This window comes from Eumetopias jubatus, unplaced genomic scaffold (genome assembly GCF_037043125.1).
Source record: "Eumetopias jubatus isolate StellerSeaLion01/CBP00866 unplaced genomic scaffold, mEumJub1_p1.0 scaffold_11, whole genome shotgun sequence".
NCBI classification, from domain to species: Eukaryota; Metazoa; Chordata; class Mammalia; order Carnivora; family Otariidae; genus Eumetopias; species Eumetopias jubatus.
The window spans coordinates 2,765,937-2,786,946 of record NW_028274817.1 but is presented as its reverse complement, the minus strand read 5'-3'; the positions used below and the strand labels follow the sequence as shown (position 1 = coordinate 2,786,946).

Sequence of the window (21,010 nt, the reverse complement as noted above, 5' to 3'; positions counted from 1 at the left end):
ACGAAGTACACCTCAGCTGTTCATTCGGTTTGTGAATTGTAGATTCTGTGCCAGAGTCAGTGAAATTTCTTTTTTTTCCCCCTTATAGTATCTCAACTTCACGCAGCCCACCCTATGTGCCCAATAACAGCTCCATGTAGTGACATCCGCTAAAGTTTTATCTAGAGAAGTTTTCCCTCCGTCTTTCCCCTTTATTGGAAAAAAAAAACAACGGGACACAGAGGAGTCCTGGGACTACGCTTCCCAGCGGCCTCCGTCCGGCTTCTACTCCAACTTCCCTCACAGGGGCGGCTCCCAGCATCTGGGCCCTGCCCACTGGCATCGTATTTAGAACTACAACTTCCAGATGCCTCCACGCGCCGGACCTTTCAAAGAGGGCTTCCCAGCAGCCTCCCGGGTGAAGAGCCCCGCCCTTCGGGGCGGCTGCCGAGGCTTTCCCGGCGCCTTCCGCCCGCCTCACCCATGTCACGTGATGCACCCCCACCAACCGGCACGGGGAGGAGGGCGGCGGGCGGTGGCCAGAGGCGGGGAGGCCGCAGGGGGCGGGCCCTGGAGGGGGCGGAGCGGGGCCCGGGAGCCGAGCAGCCTGGCAACGGCGGTGGTGTCCGGAGCCCGAGGTGGGTGCGCGCTCGCGGCTGGCCTGGCTCTGAGCCGGGCGCTGCGGGGACCTGTGGTGGGAGAGCCGGGAGGAGGAAGTTGGGACTCCCCGGGCCGACGGGTCCGGCGGGTCCTCGCTGCACCCGCGGGTGTAGGTGGGGTGGGGGGGGGGTTCGCCCAAGCGCCTCGCTGTCCCTGCCGGCCAGGGCTGAGTGAGGCCGGGCAGCCGCAGGCAGGTGCCTCTGGCTTCCTCCTGTTCTCCCCGCCCAAGGTCCCGGGCCGGCGACGGGCGAAGGTCGGGACGGGGATCGGGGCCGAGGGGGGAACTCTGGGGGCGTCGCGGCTGCTCCCCGGACTTTGCTTCCCCGTCCTGGAGCGGCGACCCGGCTGGGCGGCCGTCCTGCCTCCCAGGCGACGCGCCGCGGCTGGTCCTCGCCTTGGCCCTCCGCCTGGGGTGGGTGCCCGCCGCATCCCTAGTGGGTCTTGCGGAGCGGCCGCAGCCCGGTGCTGGCTGGGAAGCCCCATGGGGTCTCTCTAACAGAGTTTCGGTGTCACGCACGGGAGGTTTATCTGCTTTTGCAACAGTTGAGAGGAGATCTGAGAGGGAACGGTTAGTTCCCTGATACGCAGTCGGAAGTGTGCACAGGCACGAGCAAGCGCCCTTTGCCGGGTTGCCTCCCTTAACTGTCTTTTGCTGCGCTCAGGAAGTGAAAACTAATTTTAGTTTTTGCCTAAGCAAATATGAAATGAATCTGCTGCAAAGATTATATTATGGGCTTTATAGACGCATACTAAGTATGAAGTGTAGTGAATTGTGACTGGTTTTTAAATAGACATAATAGATCTTCACAAGAATGAAATCATGGCATATTAGAATTGACTGGGACCTTGAAGTTCTTAGTTGTTCGTTTCCAGGATGGGGAAACTGAGGCCCAGAGAGTGTAACGCTGTATAATATTGTAATAATATGACCCAAGATTTGGGGCAACCTAATGGCAAAGCTAACATCACAAGTCAGGTCTCTGGGGAGTATCTTGGCCTCTGTGTAACCCGGGTACTTTTTTTTTTTTTTAATCACAGCTTAGTTTTGTTCCTTGTAAGGTATCCACCTTAGAGCCTTGAGATCGAGCCAGTGATTTTGCTTTAGTTCAAACCATTTTGAATTTCCTTCAAAACCAGTTTATCAGCCAAATAAGGCAATTAGGCGTGTTAATTTATAGACACATTTTGCTTTCATCCAACATGTATTTTGGGCACGATCACTTATTACTCACCAGATTTGACTCAATGACTTTTGGCTGTTTCACAAAACCATATCTATCCTTGAGAGATTCCACACCATGGAGTAGATTCAAACCAGTGAAAGTAGAGAAGATTCATTGGGGCTTTTAGATTCTAGTTATGAAATGCTTTTAAACAGTTGGGTCTCCTTACCTTAAAGTTCTAACTTATATTTATCAGGTTGTCAGCGGCTTCATTTACCCATTAAACCCAGAATGCCCATAGTGTGCCTGCAGCGTCCCAAACACCGAGAAGACAGCAGACAGCACCATTAAGTGCCTGCCTTACAGAACTTACGTGTGGAGAAGCAGACAGTAAAAAAAAAAAAAATAATAAGCAATGATATATTTTCTAGTGGAGATGAGCACTATGCAGAAAAATAGAGCTCTGAAACTCTATGATGTCAATAAAACAGGCTGGCATGTTTGAGGGTGACTTGGGAATTACATTGAATTGTTAAGAGTGTCAGCTGCTGCTCCATTAAAGCAAATAATGAAATCCAAAAGTAAATCTGTCTAAATCAAAGAGATTCTATGGAGTCATCATTTCTCTGGTGATTGCCTCTTGGATCATAAATTCATCCCAGCCTCATTTTTACTTGCATTTTTTTCTCTTACATGCAAACAGTAAGTGCTTTCAAACACCTAGGGAGGTGGTCTTCCAGTCGCTCCCTGTCTCAGTAGTTCCCTTACTCTAGCTACAGAAGGCTCTGCTGAGGTCAGTATTCCTTGTTGATTTCATGCCAGTGTCTCCTGCCTCAGGCTACCTTACACAGAGATTTCTTTTCCTGCACTCTGGTTTGTACTGAGAACCTACCATCTGAAACCATTGTCAATCTTTGGGTTGTGTGGTTTGTAAAGAAACGAGTTCATTTTGATGTTAGCTGTGGCGTAAAGAAGCATTCAACTTCTTAAAAACTAAAGCGCTAGTAAAATGGCATGCATGGTGGCTTACTATACAAGTTCATCTGTTTAGTACCTCTTCTCTCATATTCTGTATGTTCAGTGGCTTCAAAGCAAATTTTTTTCATTTTTACAGGTTCTAAAAAATGACTGTTATAAACAAATACCCAAATATTCTTTGTTCCAAAATGAAAGGAGGATTAACAAAATGTAGTTACTTTAAAAACCACTGAAAGAACATGTGGTTCTTGCTCTTATTGAAGGCTCCAAAATCAAGAGAAAAGCAGAGCCTCTTCAAGGCTTAGTAGGCAACATTTTGAACTGGTGGCCAAAGGATTTCAAAGGCCAGAGTTTCTTGTTATTTCTAAAGTTTTTTTTTTCATTTTATAGAAGAATAAGAGGTTGCTTTCATTATTCTTTAGTAATTTCCCTTCCCTGCATCTGACCTCTTTGAAGTTCTGCTTTCTTTATTTTCTAGTTTCTCAGTTCATTATTCTTTTTTGGCAGATGGGGGAGGGAGAGGGGCTGCCATTTGCCTGTAAGGTATTGACCCTGGATTTGAATCCTGGCTCTAATATTACTTGTGTGACTTTGGGTGAGTTACTTACCCCTGTGCCTCAGTGTCCTTACCTGTAAAATGAAAATAATAATACGAATAGTACCTGCCTCAAAGGGTTGTTGGCCAGACTGAACGCTAATCTATGTCCAGTGCTTAGAATAGTGTCTTGCACATAGCACGCACTCAAGAAAAGTTAACTGTTACTGACTAGGACTACGTGGAACTCCCTTGTTTGCTTTTAAAGATTATTTGAGAGAGAGAGAGCATGCAAATAGGGGGAGGGGCAAAGGGAGAGGGAGAGAGAGAATCCCAGGCAGACTCCCTGCTGAGCGTGGACCCTGACAGGAGGCTCAATCCCAGGACCCCTGAGATCATGACCTGAGCCGAAATCAAGAGTCCGACACTTCACCCAGGGGCCCCCCCCTTGTTTGCTTTTAAAGAAAAAGAATGATTCTAGACATGTCCTCATACACTTTTGGACATCCAGTAAGCGTGATTTTTCTCTAGCCATTTCTCTGCATTTCATGGTTGACTCGAGCTTTTAGTTTCAGGTGACATTGGCAGCAGTGCCCACAGTCCCTGCAGTGTTAAGTTCCCTTTACTACTGGGACTCAGAAATTACTTGAGGCCATATTTTATTTGTTTCTACAAACACGACTAGAGCAAGAAAGGCCTTCTTCCAGTTCCTCTGCTTCGAAAGCAGGAGGGTACCAGGAGACCCAGTTGGAGTTAGTCAGGTGAGATCCAGTTGCCATCCTGTAGTTGGAGGACAGTTTTTCACGTTAAATGTTTACAATGTATTTTTCCACCTGAGCACCTAGACAGTCTCATCCTTTTCTTTTTAAGAATGCAGCAGGCACCTCTAGAACACTGGCATCATGCACTAGTGCTTTCTTTCTGTTTCTATCTGAGGAACAAGAAATGGTAAAGGAGCCCCTTGTCTGTGTGAGGTGGCCGAAAGCTTCCTGAGTTTGGATTACAGAAGCCAGGTTCAAGTCCCATTTCTGCCCCTTCTTAACTCTGTGACATTGGATAAGTCATTTTACTTCACTGCTGCTGTCTCCTCCATTTGTAAGACAGAGCAGTGAGCCCCGCCAAGCTCTCAGAGCTTTCCAGAGAATCAAATGTACATCAGTACCCCTTTGTAGGCTGTGCAGCGTTATTATTATTATTATTGCATTCATGTATTATATAGGCCGTCGCTATATGGAGAACTGGTGTAAGAGAGCGGGGTCCTTCCTGTTCTTGGCCCCCTCCTCCATAGCTGTAGGTGCAGCCTCTCTGCTTTGCTCTCCTTCTTCTGTCAGCATTGAAGTATGCAAGTGTTTGATTGCCTCCCTCAAATGGACCTGAAGCCGTTGGTACTCACGAGCTTCCATTTTATTGATTCCTAAAATGGTAGTACTGCATAACCAACAATGACAGGGCAATAGCAAGGCGATCTCTTGCACCAGGGAATATTGCCTGCCTTTTTCTCAAGTGTTTCAGAATGAAAATCTTTCCTTTTTCAAATCAACACCTTACATTAGCTCCTCAGTGCAGCTTGAGGCCCTGCCAAGCTCCTCCATCCATACTAGACTGGATGCTCTCACTCAGGGGCTTAGGATGGGAAGAAATACAGGGCCTTGATTGCTCTCCAGGTCTATGCTGCCTTTCTTGTTTCAACAGAACCAAAACAGAATGCTCTTTTCTCGTTCTTTGAAGTTGTTTCTCAGTATCTTGAAATGACTCCATAAGTAGCTCTTTGAAATGTCACGTACTCGTGTTCATCCAGTACTGCTGCATCCCCCCTCTTTGTCTTGATATGTAATACCTGCATATTTCAGCATTACTTGTTTCATCTTCCAAGCTTGTGCAGAAAGTGGCTGAGGTTGGAGACATTTTTTCCTGGCCAGGTGAAACCTAACATGGCCCTCCACACACTGTAGACATTTAGTACATGCTCTTTGACTTGAACTGGACAAGGAAGGGATAGTTCAGAGTTGTTTGGATGTGTCCATTTCAGCAAATTCGGTTGTATGTACAGAGACCATATCCCCTGACTGCAAGATGAAATGGAGCTCATGCTCAGCCTTCCTTGTTGTGGTCCATTAGCAGATGAATAAGAAAGTTCTTTGAGTCCAGTGATGGGAGAGGTCTCACACGTTGCATTCCCAGCCTCTGGATTTTTGGACTATTGTCATGAGCAGTTTTAGAATAGGTTCATTTTTGTTTTGCTTGTTGGTATGTTTGGGGGTGGGAAGGGGTAAGGGAAGTTGAAGGGTAATAATTGAAAGTAAAAATAAAAGTAACTTGTTTGTAACTCATTCTGTTCTCATTCCCTTGCCTACAGACCTTGACAACACAGTGATGTCCTTTCATTAACTTGTGATAATTGTTCTATATTGGTATCATGTCCTTGGGCTTTCCGTGAGAAGGAAGCATTGTTTCCTAGAGCCTCTTAAAACGGAACGGGCTGCTATGTCACGGCACCATGCTTTCCCCTTCAGGGGAGCTCTTGAGGCTGAGGTGGCCATAAAGGGGATTCGTGGCACAGATGGTGGCACTTGAAATGCCCTCGTCTGAGCCTTAAGTTCCTTTTCGGCCCCAAGATGACTTAGGTGGGGCCTCAGGAGAACAGGGACTGTGCTGTCAGGGTTCGTTCCAGCAGTCCTAGAATTGACCTGAGCTGTTTTGCTAAAAGGAGAAATGCTCCTGCAGGGCAGTGACCCCCAGCCATGCTTGTCAGTGGTACTGGGTGGGTCACAGTGACAAGGAAGATCCGCACTTGGTTTCAGGGAGACCCGAGGAGACCACTGCCCTTGACACTAGTTATGTGGCGGGCAGGATATGCAAAAGCTCAGTGGACATTCCGTTTTGAGCTTTCTGGTCCTGACGTGTTCCTTGCCCACATTGATGCTTCCACATCTGAGAGAGAAGGGGAGTCCCTAGATGGAGGGCAATTGGAACTGGCCCTCACCTCTTTGTAGTTCTTGCTGTGAGGCCGAACAGCTGAGTTTTTAAAGTTGAGGCTGAGTGCAACCCGTTTCCTTTCTTTACTGTTACCAGCTCTGACATGACATGATCATTTCTCCAGAGGTCCCCATCACCTCTGTGCCACAAAACAGTTTTTCCTTGTTGCTAATTGTCCAGATGCTCCTGCCCTTCCTCGGCTCCTGGGAGCTTAGGAGAAATGCAGAATTTGACGCCCCTCAGATCTACCCAGCCAAGAATCTGCATTTTAATGACACCCCTAGGTGATCTGTATGTACATTAAAGTTTGAAAAGGCTGGTTTAAGTAATAGTTCACATCCTGGCTTCCCCATGATCCTTTGAGACCTTGTGGTCCATTAGAAAGATAATTCAAGCCACATGTGTAACCCATGTTCCTAGTAGCCGCATTGAAAGAGAAACAGATGAAGTCAATTTTTATAATATATTTAACCTAGTAGATCCAAAATATTATCATTTCAACATGCAATCAGTGTAATGATTAGTGAGTGGTCTCCCCTCCCCTTTTTTTTGTATGAAGTTGTTAACATCTGGCACATACTTTACATTTACAGCACCCCTCAAGTTGGACTAGCCGTATTTCAAGTGTTCAGGGGCTACGTGGACTAGTGGCCCCCGTGTTGGACAGTGCAGCTTTGAGAGATACATCCTGGCCTTGATTTGCTGATGATGTCATCAGATTTGCTGTCAGTGCCTGAAGAGCAGTTAGAGCCGGGGTCGCCTCAGTAGTAACTTGCATTAAGGATCCGTGTAACCTGTGGCAAACCCTTAGCCCGTTGCGATCATGTACATCCCATTTGAATCCTCACAACATCCCCGCTTTACTGAAGACCATTCTTTCCTCTGTTCCAATTTGGTAAGCCATATGAAGAATTCGCCAGTGGTATATGTGTGAAACGCAGGCTTTTTTCCCGGGTACCGGTATCTGCAAAGAACTCGAGGATCGCGCCCTTCTTCTCTGGCTCACCCAAGAGGGTGCGGAGTCCCTAAATAGAAGTTTCCATGTGCTGGAATACTGCAGGTCAGTGGTTTGCGCGCTGGCTCTCATTAGAATCACCTGGGAGCTTTAAAGACCTGCTGCCCAGGCCCCACCCACTGGCATTCATATGTACTTAATCTTGGGGGAGATCAAAGGTGTGCATTTTGTTCAGTGCTCCGCCTGCTGCTCAGCTCGAGAACAGCTGCTATAGGAGCGTGTCTCCAGCCTGGGTAAGCCGAGAACAACCCGCACTTCGGGTCCAAACACAGATTCTGACTCAGTGGGTCTGCCGGGTGGGAGAGCCGGCTTCAGTTGCAGCGAGTTCCCAGGCTCTGTCGCTGGCACTTTGACTTTGGGTAGCCAGCCGCCTCGGGATCACCTGAGGGCGTTTCCCAAAAGACAAGTTCCCTGGCGGCAAGCCTGGAGTTTCTGATTCAGGGGGTGCGGGGTGGGGCCCAGGGAGTTGTACTTGAGAAAGCACCATGTTTTCCGTATTACACCACGAAGTATTGGTTTACTTGAGGTTTTGTGTAGGCACAGTTCTAGTGCATATTTGTTTTGGCCTAAGTGGATGTTGAATGATAGCAAACTCCTTTTCTGCCTTTACGGAGCTCTGTTTTTTTTTCCCTCTTGGCACCTGTTAAGCTGATGGAGTATTTTAAGGGATTTTCTAATACAACATTGTAGCATTAACCCGGTTTGCCTGCTGGGGTGAAACCAGCATGTTTCTTACTGCCCGGACTTGATTGGTAGTATTTTCTTCAGGATTTTTAAATTTGTATTTGAGAGTGAGATTTGGCTTTCCTGTACTGTCTTTGCCTAGTGTCAGTTTGCTAGCCTTGTAAAGTGAGTGAGAGCATTCCCTTTTTCTGGTATCTGGAAGTTCCTGTAAGATTGGAATTACCTGAATTCTTGAATGTTTGGTAAGACTTGCCCCCAGAGCCACCTGGGCCTGGTGTATTTGGTGTGGGAAGATGTTAAACTACCAGTTAATATCTGCCATTATGTGTGGTTATGTCTGTCTTTTCATTCTTTTTATTTTATTTTTTTAAGATTTATTTATTTGAGAGAGAGAGAGAAGGAGCGGGAAGGGCAGAGGGAGAGGGAGAGAGATTCCCAGGCAGACTTGGTGCTGAGCCAGACGCAGGGCTCAATCCCATGACCCCAAGCCGAAACCAAGAGTCGGATGCTTAACCGACTGTGCCACCCAGGCGCCCCTGTCTTTTCATTCTTTTTTTTTTTTTTAAGATTTTTATTTATTGGGCGCCTGGGTGGCTCAGTTGGTTAAGCGACTGCCTTCAGCTCAGGTCATGATCCTGGAGTCCCTGGATCGAGTCCCACATCGGGTTCCCTGCTGAGCAGGGAGTTGGCTTCTCCCTCTGACCCTCCCCCTTCTCATGTGGCCTCTCTCTCTCTCTCTCATTCTCTCTCTTTCAAATGAATAAATAAATAAATCTTTAAAAAAAAGATTTTTATTTATTTAACAGAGATAGAGAGCATAAGTAGGCAGAGTGGCAGACAGAGGGAGAGGGAGAAGCAAGCTCTCCGCCGAGCAGGGAGCCTGAATGCGGGGCTTGATCCCAGGACCCTGGGATCATGACCTGAGCCGAAGCCAGCCGCTTAACCGACTGAGCCACCCAGGCGCCCCTGTCTTTTCATCCTTAAATCTTAATATTGTTTGTGTCTTCTTTTTTTTTTTTTCTTAGTCTTACCAGAGGTTTGTCAGTTGTGGTTATGCAGTATGTTTGTCAGTATGTGGAAATGAATGAACATAATTATATTCTCCAGTTTCTTTTTGATTTTTAATGAGTAAAAATTTTATATAGTTTTATTTTTTTTTAAGATTTTATTTATTTATTTGACAGAGCGAGCACAAGCAGGGGGAGCCAGGGGCAGAGGGAGAGGGAGAAGCCGACTCCCTGCTGAGCAGGGAGCCCAATTCGGGGCTCCATCCCAGGACCCAGGGATCACGACCTGAGCCAAAGGCAAAGGCAGATGCTTAACCGACTGAGCCACCCAGGAGCCCCTTTATATGATTTTAAAATTAAATTTACATCAGGGTGTATTCTGAAAAGCCTTCCCTCCCTGCCTCTTGCCCGGCATTCTGTTTCCCCCACCCCGTCCCCGGTAATCAACATTATTAGGTTTTAGTTTATCCTTCTGTTTGTTCTTTTTTTTTAATATAGAACGCTTCACAAATTTGTGCCATCCTTGAGCAGAGGCCATGCTAATGTCTGTATTGTTCCGATTTTAGTATATGTGCTGCCGAAGCGCGCACTCTTCTGTTTTGTTTGTTGTGAGTGCGCGCGCACGCGCGCGCGCGCGCACACACACATTTGCATTTCCCCCCTTACACCAAAAAAGCATATTACATACACCGTTCAGCCTCTTTTTTTCCCCCCACTTAAAATTATATCCTGGAAATCACTCTTCATTTTCTCCTCTCTTTGGATTTATTTTGTGGTTTGGATGTTTCAAAACATTAGAATTATTATTATTTAGTTCTAGGATAGTCTCATTTCTGTTGTGATTATTTCATTCACCTGTAGGTTTAGAAGTATATTTTTAAATTTACAAATACATTTTCTAGATATTTTTAGAACTGATTTCTAACTTCACTGCGTTATGGTTAGGGACTGTGGTCTGAATACCAGCAAGTCTTTGAGATGTGTTGAGGGTAGGTTTATATAGTGTTTTGTGGTTGGCTTCTTTCACTTAGCGTAATGCTTTTCAAATTCATCCATGTTTGCTCACAGATCCACAGTTGGTGACTTTCTGTTGTTGAGCAGTGTTCCACAGTTGTTTATTCACTAGTTGATGAACATTTGAGTTGACTGAGTTTTTGGCCATGGTGAATAAAGCTGCAATGAACATTTGCTTACGAGTCTTTGTGTGGACTTGTGTTTTCATTTGTGTAAATACTTAGGTGGGGCATCGCTGGGCGGTATGCTTAGTGTATGTTTAACTTTACAAGAAACCGTCATACTATTTTCCAAAGTGCTTGTGCCAATTTGCATTCCCACTAGCAAAGTAAAGTATGAGAGTTCTGCTTGGGCCCATATCCTCAACTCTTGTTATTGTCTGTCTGGTTAAATTGTAGCCGTTCTAGTGGGTGTGTAATTGTAGCTCACTGTGATTTTAATTTGCATGTTCCCAATGACTAATGATGGGCAATGAGTGTCTTCACAGGCTCGTTAGCCATTCGTACATCTTTGGTGAAGTGTTTGTTCAAATCTTTTGCCTGTTTCTTATTGGATTGCCTGTCTTATTAAATTTTAAGAGTTTTTTTATATATTTTGATTGTAAGACCTTTATGAGATGATTGGCAGATACTTTCAAACTGCAGCTTACCCTTTCACTTTCTTAATTGTGCCTTTGAAAGAGCAAGGTTTTTAATTTTGATGATGTCAGGTTTATCATTTTTTTCCTCTTCAGGTTTATGCTTTTTGTGTTCTAAGAAATCTTTGCCTAACCTAAGTTCATAAAGATTTTCCCTTGTGTCTCCCTCTAGGACTTTTGTAGTTTTAGTACTTATTTATGTTTAGATCTCTTGTGTCTCCCCCACCCCCACAGGTTCATACCCTGTATAATCCCCTTCCCTTGAGTTTACAGCCTGTGAGACCTTGAGGAGAGGATCCAGTTAACCTGTGCCAACTCCTGACCCATGACCCACAGAAACTGCATGATGGTTAATGTATGTTGTTTACAACTACTAAGTTTGTTATGCAGTAATCTAAAACTGATACTTTTTTAAAAAGATTTATTTATTTGAGAGAGAGCGAGCGTGTGCAAGCAGTGGAGGGGGAAGGGCAGAGGGAGATGGAGGGAGAGAACCCCAAGTAGACTGCAGGCTGAGTGTGGAGTCCGACATGGGTCTCCATCTCACAACCCTGAGATCATGACCTGAGCCAAAATCAAGAGTCAGATGCTTAACCGACTGAGCCACCCAGGTGCCCCTAAAACTAATACTTCTATGCTTCATTTCGACTCGATTTTGTATATTGTATGAAGTAAGGGTCAATATTCACTTATTTTTCTATATGGATATCAAATTGCTCCAGCATCATTGGTGGAAAAGACTGTCCTTTTCCCACTGAATTACCTTGGTACCTTTGTTGGAAATCAGTTGACTGTTGCTAGGACCTCCAAAAGATGGGTCTAATCCTGAAGCCAGTCTTTGGCAATTCCTTTGGACACTTTTTTATTATGGCAAGCTGCCTGCTGGGCAGGCTAACTGGTCCTGCCAGTATCACACTGTCTTGATTACTGAGGCATTTTTAGTAAGTCTGGAAATTGGATAGTGGAAGTACTCCAACTTTTTTTTTTTCCCCCTTCAAAGTTGTTTCAGCTATTCTTGGTCCTTTGCCTTTCCATATAAATTTCAGAATTGTCTTGTCAATTTCTGCAACAAAGCCCATTGGGATTTCATAGGGATGGCATCAAATCTCTAGATCAATATTGACATCATACCAATATTGAGTCTTCTGATCCTTGAGCGGGATATGTATTTCCATGTACTTAGGTCTTCTTTAATTTCTCTCAGCAGTGTTTTATAGTTTTCCATGCATGGTTCTTGTATACATTTTGTTAAATGTATCCCTAAAGATTTCATTTTTTTTAATATTATGCAGATGGTTTTTTTTTACACTTCCATGTCCGTTTGTTCATTGCTAGCAATACAAATATAATGGGTTTTTATGTTGACCTGCATATCCTGCAACCTTCCTAAATTTACCAGTTCTAGTAGTTCTTCTACAGTATTCTTGGGATTTTTTGCATACATGACCATGTTGTCTGTGAATACGATTTTACTTCCAATATGTTACGACTTTCATTTCTTACCTTATTAAACTTGCTAGGATCTCTAAGAGCTATGGAATGCAAGCAATAAGAGCAACCACCCTTGCCTTGTTCCCACACTTAGTGGGAAAGCATTCCATCTTTCATCATTAAATATGATATTAGCTATAGGTTTTTCTTTTTTTTTTTTTTTTAAAGATTTATTTGACAGAGAGAGAAACACAGCGAGAGAGGGAACACAAGCTCGGAGAGTGAGAGAGGGAGAAGCAGGCTTCCTGCTGAGCAGGGAGCCCGATGTGGGGCTCGAACCCAGGACCCTGGGATCATGACCTGAGCCGAAGGCAGAGGCTTAATGACTGAGCCACCCAGGTGCCCCAGCTGTAGGTTTTTCATAGGTGCTCTTGACTATTCCTAGTTTGCTGAGAGTCTTTTTTTTTTAAATCATGATTAGATTTTGAATTATGTTTGTAGAAGCCATGTCTCAGATACAAGCTTTAGGAAGATGGTATACGTCATGAATAGCCTTGTCGACTCGACATAATCACCACATTAGTATCCCTTACCAACCACCACTATCCAGCTTTTCCTCCTGGTGTTGATAAGAGAATTTCCATCTGGAGCATGGGAATTTTTTTTTCTTCTATGGAGCAGCATATATTGCTCCTTCCAAAGCCCTGGGAATTCTCTGTCAGATGTGTATATGTCATTGTTACAGTACTGGCGATTCTTCATCTTCTGTTTGCTGTCCTTCTGACACCTGTTTTGGTTCCTCTTCATCTCCTTGCCTTTTTTATTTCTCCCTTTTTCCTTAGATTATTTTCTCACATCTATGAAAACCTTCTCCCTGCTAATAGTGCCAAGCTTCAGAAGTGTGTGTGTGTGTGTGTGTGTGTGTGTGTTTTCATGTGTTCGGCCCTTCACCTTCTTGTACGGCTTGGGTGATTGACCACTGTACTTATGACCGATTGCCCTACTCTGGGTCACTGCATGTCGTTCTCTTTCTGAATCTCCAAGGCATCTAATGAAGCCAATCTTTGGAGATCCCTTTGGACACTTAACTATTATGGCAAATTGCCTATTCAGCAGGCTAGCTAGTCCTGTTGCTGATCTCTGCTAACCTTCAAGGTCAACCTGCTCTCGTAAATGAGGACTCATAAAGATGTATCATGCCCAGCATTTGCAGCAGTTGGCCACATTCAAAAACCTCACCTGCTGCTTTTTCCTTCTGGCCCATGTAGAGAAGGGGCAGGAAACTCTAAAACTATCCAGGCTGTTTCTGGAACTCTTTGGAATTGCCTTCAGGTACCTTTTAAAAAATATCCTCAGTGGTGTCAAATCTTTGAGTGAGGACTGGGCATTTGGCTTCAGGCCAAAATGAGGCTCATCTGTTAAAAAGAGTGGGCACCCATGCAGTGGGAAGCATTATTTTTCATTGAAAAACTGAGATGTGATAAAATTCATGAGATGATGTCTTCTGTAGCTCTAAACTCTAAAGGCAGTTTCAAGAGAAGAACTGGAAGAATACTTTGAATGGTGATGGGGCACCTGGGTGGCTCAGCTGGTTAAGTGTCTGCCTTTGGCTCAGGTCATGATCTTGGGGTCCTGGGATCGAGTCCAGTATCGAGTCCCACGTTGGGCCCCCTGCTCAGTGGGGAGTCTGCTTCTCCCTCTCCCTCTGTCCCTCCCCCCCCACTCATGCTCTCACGTGTGCTCTCTCAAATAAATAAATAGAATCTTTTAAAAAATACTTTGAATAGTGGCAGTGTTACTGGAGTAAGTGCACATCACCAAAAGGGCCTGCTTTGAAGAACTCCAGCTCCATATGCTCTGCTAGGCATTTTAACAAAGGCCCCCTTACATCACAGTTGTACCTCATGGGGTCTTTATTTGATTTTTGTCCACTAATAATGAAGTTTTTCCATCTTTTTGATATATTTTGAAAACACTCTTCCATGATACAAAGTAATATCGCAGTGGGCAAACAAGAAAGAAGGTACTGGTTCAGTGCCTCCGAAACACGGACGTGGGGAGAAGAGGCACTATTTGTTTACTCGTCTGTTAAATGGAGGCTAGAGTTCCTGTTTGTGACCATCCAGTTTTATCACGTAGAAATGGCATTCCCAAAAAAACCTTTTGTATTCAGCTGTGAAAGCATGAAGCATTCCTCATTTCTCATTTGACCATCTACCAGAGAACCAGAGCCACAAATATCTGTTAGTGGGCAAGAGGGTCAGACTGACTGGATTTGAATTCTAGCTTTGACAGTTCTTGGTGGACATGTTCTTTAACCTTCCTATTTCCCGGGGTTGTGTGTTTTGATATGAAGATAGTAATACTAGGGTTCTAAGGTTGTTGGGTGGGGGGATCGAATGAGTTCATCTATGCTTAGAACAATGCCTGGCACATAGTAGGGGGTCAGTAAATGAAAGCCATGATCATTATCCACGAGCAGATGTTCTATTTTGATTTTTAATTGTAGTATCACCTATATGTTTGGCTTTATTACTATTTAATTTCTATCTATTCATTACCTTCATTGCTATTTCACTTATATTTATTCATCTCCCCAACTCAGTTGCTAGCTCCTTGAAGATATATCTCAGTTTTTTTTTAGAACTTCCTACTGTGGTCCAGAGTAATTGCCCAGTATATATTTATTAACTGATTTTGGACCTCTTTGGAAATAATTACATATGCTGAGCAAGGAGTGCCTCAGAAATAGTTAGCCTGGTGTCATTTCATTATTTTTTCTCAGAAGCTATATTAATATTTTAGTGCTGGTTAATTTAATAGGTATTTAGTGAATCCTTATAGACAGTTTGACAGACTAAATTATCCTGAATGTAACCATATGTTGACGTGACCATTCTGTAGATTATTAATTTCTGTAGCTAATCTCTTGCCTGTTATGCGTTGGATTGCATTCCCCTAAAAGATATGTTGCTAGGCCTAGCCCCCAGTGCCTCATAATGGGACCTTACTTTGAAATAGGGTCATTGTAGATATAACTAGTTGAGATCATACTGGAGTCGGGTGGGCCCTTAATCCAATATGACCAACGTCCTTATGAGAGAGAAGAAGACCATGTGAAGACACAGACATATGGGGACAACTCTGTGTGACAGAGATCGGAGTGATGCAGCTACAGGCCAAGGAATGCAAGGGACTGCCAGCCACCACCAGAAGCTAGGAAGAAGCAAGGAAGGATCCTCCCCGAGTGCCTTCAGAGGAGCATAGCCCAGCAGATACCATGATTTCAGACTCATAGCCTCTGGAACTTGAGAGAAGAAATTTCTCTTGTAAGCTGTCTGGTTTGTGGTACTTTGTTAGAGTAGCCCCAGGAAACTCAGAGATTGCCATCCATTATTTTGCCTTTTTCCCCCTTGCTGCTTGAATTAGAGTGTTGATGACCCTGAGATTTCATCTCCAGTGGTTGGTTTGCCTATATTTTCATCCATTATCCATCTTCTCCATATAATTCAAAAATATATTTACAGCAAATCAGACAAAGGTATTGGGAAATCTGACACAAAAATACCATTGCAGTTCTCCTACAATTGTGCCAGAAGTGGGAGACATTTATAAGATGTTTGTAGCAGAAGAGTTTGTAATAGCAAAACCTGGAACCAGTTCAGAAGACGTGGTGTGGAACAACGGACTTCTGTGTGGCAGTGAAAATGTGTGGAACATAGCTCCGCACGTCTACGTATATATGGCTCTCCCAACCATGCTGTGTGAGCAAAATAACAGACAGAAGAATGTGGAATGATTTCATTTATGTGTAAAAGGCCAAAACCACACGAAAGCAACATCACTTAGGGATATTTATATTTATGAAAAATGACACAGATATGCAAAGGAGCGATAAACACAAAAATCAGCCCTAGGGAGGGAGGGAGGGGTACCTTTAATAGCTGAAGACTAATGTCTCCAAAGTAATGAAAGTTTGTGAGGGTAATACTGTATTCATTGATTCATAGACTGAGTGCCCAGGCTGTTGCGTGCTGGTGCCACAAGGTGAAACAGCCCTGGCCCTTAGGAAGCGCAGATGGAACAGCACAAAGTGTCAATGGATAAGTACAGTACAGCCTGAGAAGTGAAATACTAGAAATCTGTACAATGTATGGAGAAGCAAGGTGTGTGTGTGTGTGTGCGTGCGTGTGTGTGCATGCGTGCGCACGCACCCGTGCCCACGGGGATGTCAGGTAAAGCTTCCTGTATCTTGAAGCAGGTAAATAAGGACCCAGGGCCAACAAGGCTCCTGTGCTGCCTCCAGTAAAAGTGCCTGGAGGACTGGAGGAATTGGTCTGAGTGGAAGGTTATCATCTTCGGCCTTCCATCCTCCCCCTGTTTTTCTAGGAACTGCACATCTGCCCTTGAGTTCCTTTCCATCCCTCCCCCTTCACCACTGATTCCGGTTGGAGGAATCTTTGTCAGGAACGCCAGTCTGAGAAGGTCCTTGGAGAGTAAGGAGATGTTCTGGACAGGCACCTTCATTACTACCGTAGTGCTGACTGTTTCCCTATGTTTACTCTGACCTTCGACAATTAGTGGTCTTAACTTTTGCTTAAGAAGGTACTTTTCACTTACAAATTTAAAGTGGACTTTTTGCAGTAGTTTCTCACAGGAAAAAATAGTTCAACAAAATGCAGTTTTATCATGGAGTACATTAGCTGGGTTCATGAGTTTTGAAATTGGCAGGTGGATGGGGAACTTGATCTTGTTCCTATTTTAAAACTTTGTTTACTGGCAGGTATTTGACAGTTACAAAATCCATTCGTGGATTCAATGATTTGTTTAAGTGTATGTGATATTACTAGGTAGCCTTTTTACATTAAAAAAAGTGAACCTGAGGGTAGTTGACTTTTCTAAGAGTTTATATAGCATACCATTTCAATTCAGGAAGCATTTTGAAAGTTACCTTGTTCGATGGCCACCGCTCATGCTGCTGAAGCCAATCAGCTGTCTTGATGTGCCATTTGTCATGAGGGGAACCAAGTAATAGGGTGAGTGGATCAGTTCAAATCCATCACTAACCATTGGAAAAAATGATTCAAAAAGCATTCTACACTGGATCTGAATTGTATTGCTTTTAGCCACAGGTCTTTGCAGCATTTAAAGAAGTAGAAGTAAGTGTATTGTGATCTTAAAATGAATAGTAGGGGCACCTGGGTGGCCCAGTCGGTTAAGTGGTTAAGTGTCGGACTCCTGATTTCGGCTCAGGTCATGATCTCAGGGTTGTGAGATCTAGCACCGTTTCGGGCTCAGTGCCGGAGGCTGCTTGTCCTTCCTGCCCCTCTGCCCCTCTGCCCTTCTCCCTGCTCACACTCTATTGCTCTCGCTCGCTCTCTCTCTCAAATAAATCTTTAAAAAATAAAATGAATAGTAAATATCAGACTGATACAAAGAGTGAATTTCTAAATGAAATACTTTTTAACATTTTGTAATTTCCAAAGAAGAATCATCAAAATGAAACCCCTTTAGCCCTGAGATTTGAGCTGAGACAAATTGAGGAGCTGTGATGCATATGTGTGACGTGTCTATTTGAACAATAAGCCACTTGCCTTGACAAGGTAGGTACTGTTGTGGGGGCAGGTACTGTTGTGGGATAAGCAGAGATTTACTCTGAGAAACCTCTAGCATATTTCTAGATCCTTGAGCCAAAATAGAAGGTAATGAGGTGAGGTCCTCATGTTAGGGATCCCGTGGAAAGTGTCCCTGGGCTAGGAGTCAAGTGTTCTGTTTTTCTATTTTTTTTAATGGAAGTCGGCATGCTTTAAGGATAAACTACTTTAAAGCTATTCAGAGCCTCGCCAAGATCAGGTGGATCATCTTAGAAAGTGTGTGTGCAGGATGGTTAGGCAGTGTTAGACATCATATATTTTATGGAAATTCCAGCCAAGTGTATTAGCACCAGTTTGAGGAATGACTTAGAGTTCATCATACATCTCTCGTAGGAGGAGGAGACTTGGTATTTGAGTGCCTCCGTGTTGCCATCTGCTGTGGTAGTATCATGCGCATTTCATGGACCAGGAACTGTAGTTTGTCCAACGGTGCATAACTATTATTATTAATCAAGCCGCAGCGTTGGGATTTGAAACACAAACGGGTCTGAATACAGAATCCCTTTCTTTTTTCAACCATATCACACAGTTTTGCAGCTGGTCATAGTGTATTTTTATAAGGTATAAGCTACGAATGGGGGATGGCTAATAGCTTATGTTTTAGTTTAAAAGAGCACGATTGTTAACTTTGGGCAAAGAAAGTTCATTTGGAAGTCATTTATTTTAATAGTTTAAGGCAGAGGGTGACAGCCTGTCTTTGTAAATAAAATCTTACTGGAATACAGGCACACCCCTTCATTTCCCTATTGCCTTTTGCTGTTTTATTTATTTATTTCTTTTAGTAAGCTCAATGCCCAACATGGGGCTTGAACTCATTCATGCCCCCAAGATCAAGAGTCGCATGCTCTACGGACTGAGCCAGTGAGGCGACCCTGCCTTTTGCTGTTTTAATGCTACAACAGAGTTTAGGAGCCGTAACAGAGTCCAGATGGCCCACAAAGCCTAAAATATTTACTGTCTGTCCCTTTACAGAAAAAGTTTGCCAACCCCTGTGTGAAGGAAGATGTATAAAAATGAGATAAACTCGTAGTTTTACAGAGCATCGTTTGTTTTCATGTGGGTTGAGCACATATGGAACTTGATAGTGTACCTGGTCTCAAAATGGCTGGGATAGGAACATTTCCCTTTTGTGCAGAGTGGTTTCTCAAGGCATCCTTTTCATATTCTTGCCTCCTCGGTGGTCTGTAGTCAAAGCAACTTTAATGCAAAAATCAGAATAAGTTAATTTAGTAAATTCTGTGTATACAGGCACTCCAGGTACCTAAGGGAATTCTTGAGTACTTCTCATTGGGGGTGACACTCCCCCTAGAGGCCAAATTGGAAATGGGGGGTGCTTTTATTTTAGTGTAATGTATTGAAAAATACATTATTTAAACAAATTTTTTAGGGGCGCCTGGGTGGCTCAGTTGGTTGAGCTTCCAGCTCTTGGTTTTGGCTCAGGTCATGGTCTCAAGGTCCTGGGATCGTGCCCTGAGTCTGCTTGTCTCCCTCTCTTTGCCGTTCCTCCTCGCCTGTAACACCCTCTCTCTCTCTCTCTCTCTCTCTCTCTCTCTCTCTCTCTCTCTCTCTCAAATAAATAAATCTTAAAGTAAAATTTTTAAAAGAAAAATGCATTATTTTATTATAAATCACTGTCCTTTTGTTTCTCCTTTATACTAGAGTTTAGGCATTATATTGATTACTTGTTGAAATTGTGTGTAGGTTGATAATATCTATGGTTTTCATTTCAGGCTAGCAAAGGGGGCTTTACGGGAATTTGCTTTAATAACAAAGGGAGCATTGGGTCTAGTGGTATTAAGCAGCACTGTCCTAAGTATGTGGCTTTTTTTTTTTTTTCCAAAACAGACTTCCAAGTAAAGAGAGCGCCTTCAGAAAGATTTGTATTTCTGGACCCAGAGGTTGCTTACGCACAACTTCTTGCTCACTGGCAGGCTTTAGAAATGGGTTTTCAGACTGGGTAGCTTTCCACAGCTTTCAAGGGAGCCTCCAGAGAAAAACTATCTTTAAACTTCATTTATACGTCAACACAGAGTAAGAAAGCACACTGAGTAAAATCCAAACAAGGCCTGCATACCTTTTATCACTGTTTGTACATGGGAAGTTCGCCTAGACCACTGATTGAGGGCCATTGATCTCCAGTCAGGTGACCATGGGAACTAGAGCTTCCATTGGAATTTAGATTTTGCTTACAAAGGCCCTATGAGGTGGAGATCGAAACTGTTTTCTAATTCTACTGCTTTGAGATGTATATAATAAGGGCAAAGATGGCCCACCTTCGTTTGAAAGTGTTTATAGTTATGTCTGCTGCAGGTGTTTTGTGGAATTCTGTTTTTCATATGCAACAGTGAGGGGAACAGGTTCTTAGTCTGGAAGCAGGGTATGGGGGAAGAGGTTTCCCTACCTGAATTTGGAAGATCTGTTTCAGGGGAAAAGTCTATAGTGGAGGCCAGCAGCACTCCAGTTCTTGGTGGTGCAAATTGCTTCAAAGCAGCATAAGTTAGTGCTGCCACTCTGCTACCCAGAGCCATCCTGCCTTGAGCATCTTGATTGGCCAAGGATTTGTTCTACCATTTTCTTAAGGTTGCATGAACTTCTGGCTTAAATGAAATATTGGGTGAACAACGGTTCAGGTCTTGGGCCAGCTCTGTATTGCCCAGTCCATTTATTCATGTAACCAGCACTTACTGAGTACCTGCTAGGTGCCAGGCACCGTCAAAAGATGCTGTAACTGCAGCGGTAAGTACAACAGACCAGAATCCCCATCTGCTGGAGGCTTGTATTCTGCTGGGGGGAGGCAGACAGTAACAACGGATTATCTGAAAGGTGGCAGGTGCTAGGGAGAAGAGACGGACAGAGAGAGGCAGAGAAAGAAGGGTGGAGGGTGGGAGACAGATGGGGAAGAGAGCTGAGGAGGACAGTGTAGGAGGGGCAAAGAGTGACACCACGAGACCTTTGAGTTTAGTTGTCTTGCATGTCAAGAGAGATCCAATTAAGACCATCTTGTGACTTTCACATTTGATTTATTAAATGATGCCACCTTTATGTAACTTTATTTGAAGGAGTTTGGGGCCCCCAATGATTGTTTGCCTAGATGAGTTGAGTTTTCCTAACTACTTCTTAGTCTAAAACTCCATTTCTGCTGGGATTGGCGCCAGTCACATCCAACGTGGTTTCTTCAAAATAGAGACACTTGGAAGCACTTTTCCCTGGGTGGAAAGGACACTCTGGTGTTAGTGCAGAGGCCTAGGCTAGAGCTGACCTGCCATTAACGTGCACC

The 21,010-nt window shown here is 44.0% G+C and overlaps 1 protein-coding gene and 1 non-coding gene across 6 annotated transcripts in view; one reads left to right on the top strand and one right to left on the bottom strand.

The window, feature by feature from the left end:
- Positions 1-565: 565 nt before the first annotated feature.
- MTM1 (myotubularin 1) overlaps positions 566-21,010 on the top strand; it is a 95,287-nt gene continuing 74,842 nt past the window's right edge. For 3 of the 5 annotated variants that reach the window (XM_088028603.1, XM_028091966.2, XM_028091967.2), the window contains exon 1: positions 566-617. The gene's annotated coding sequence lies outside the window, so the exon portion shown is untranslated. Of the gene's footprint in view, positions 618-7,060; positions 7,187-21,010 lie in introns of those variants that run through there. The other 2 variants (XM_028091974.2, XM_028091968.2) reach the window with 2 other exon arrangements.
- LOC114200025 (U6 spliceosomal RNA) lies at positions 9,486-9,587 on the bottom strand. The gene has a single exon (XR_003607382.1). It is a non-coding gene; the product is annotated as a U6 spliceosomal RNA (small nuclear RNA).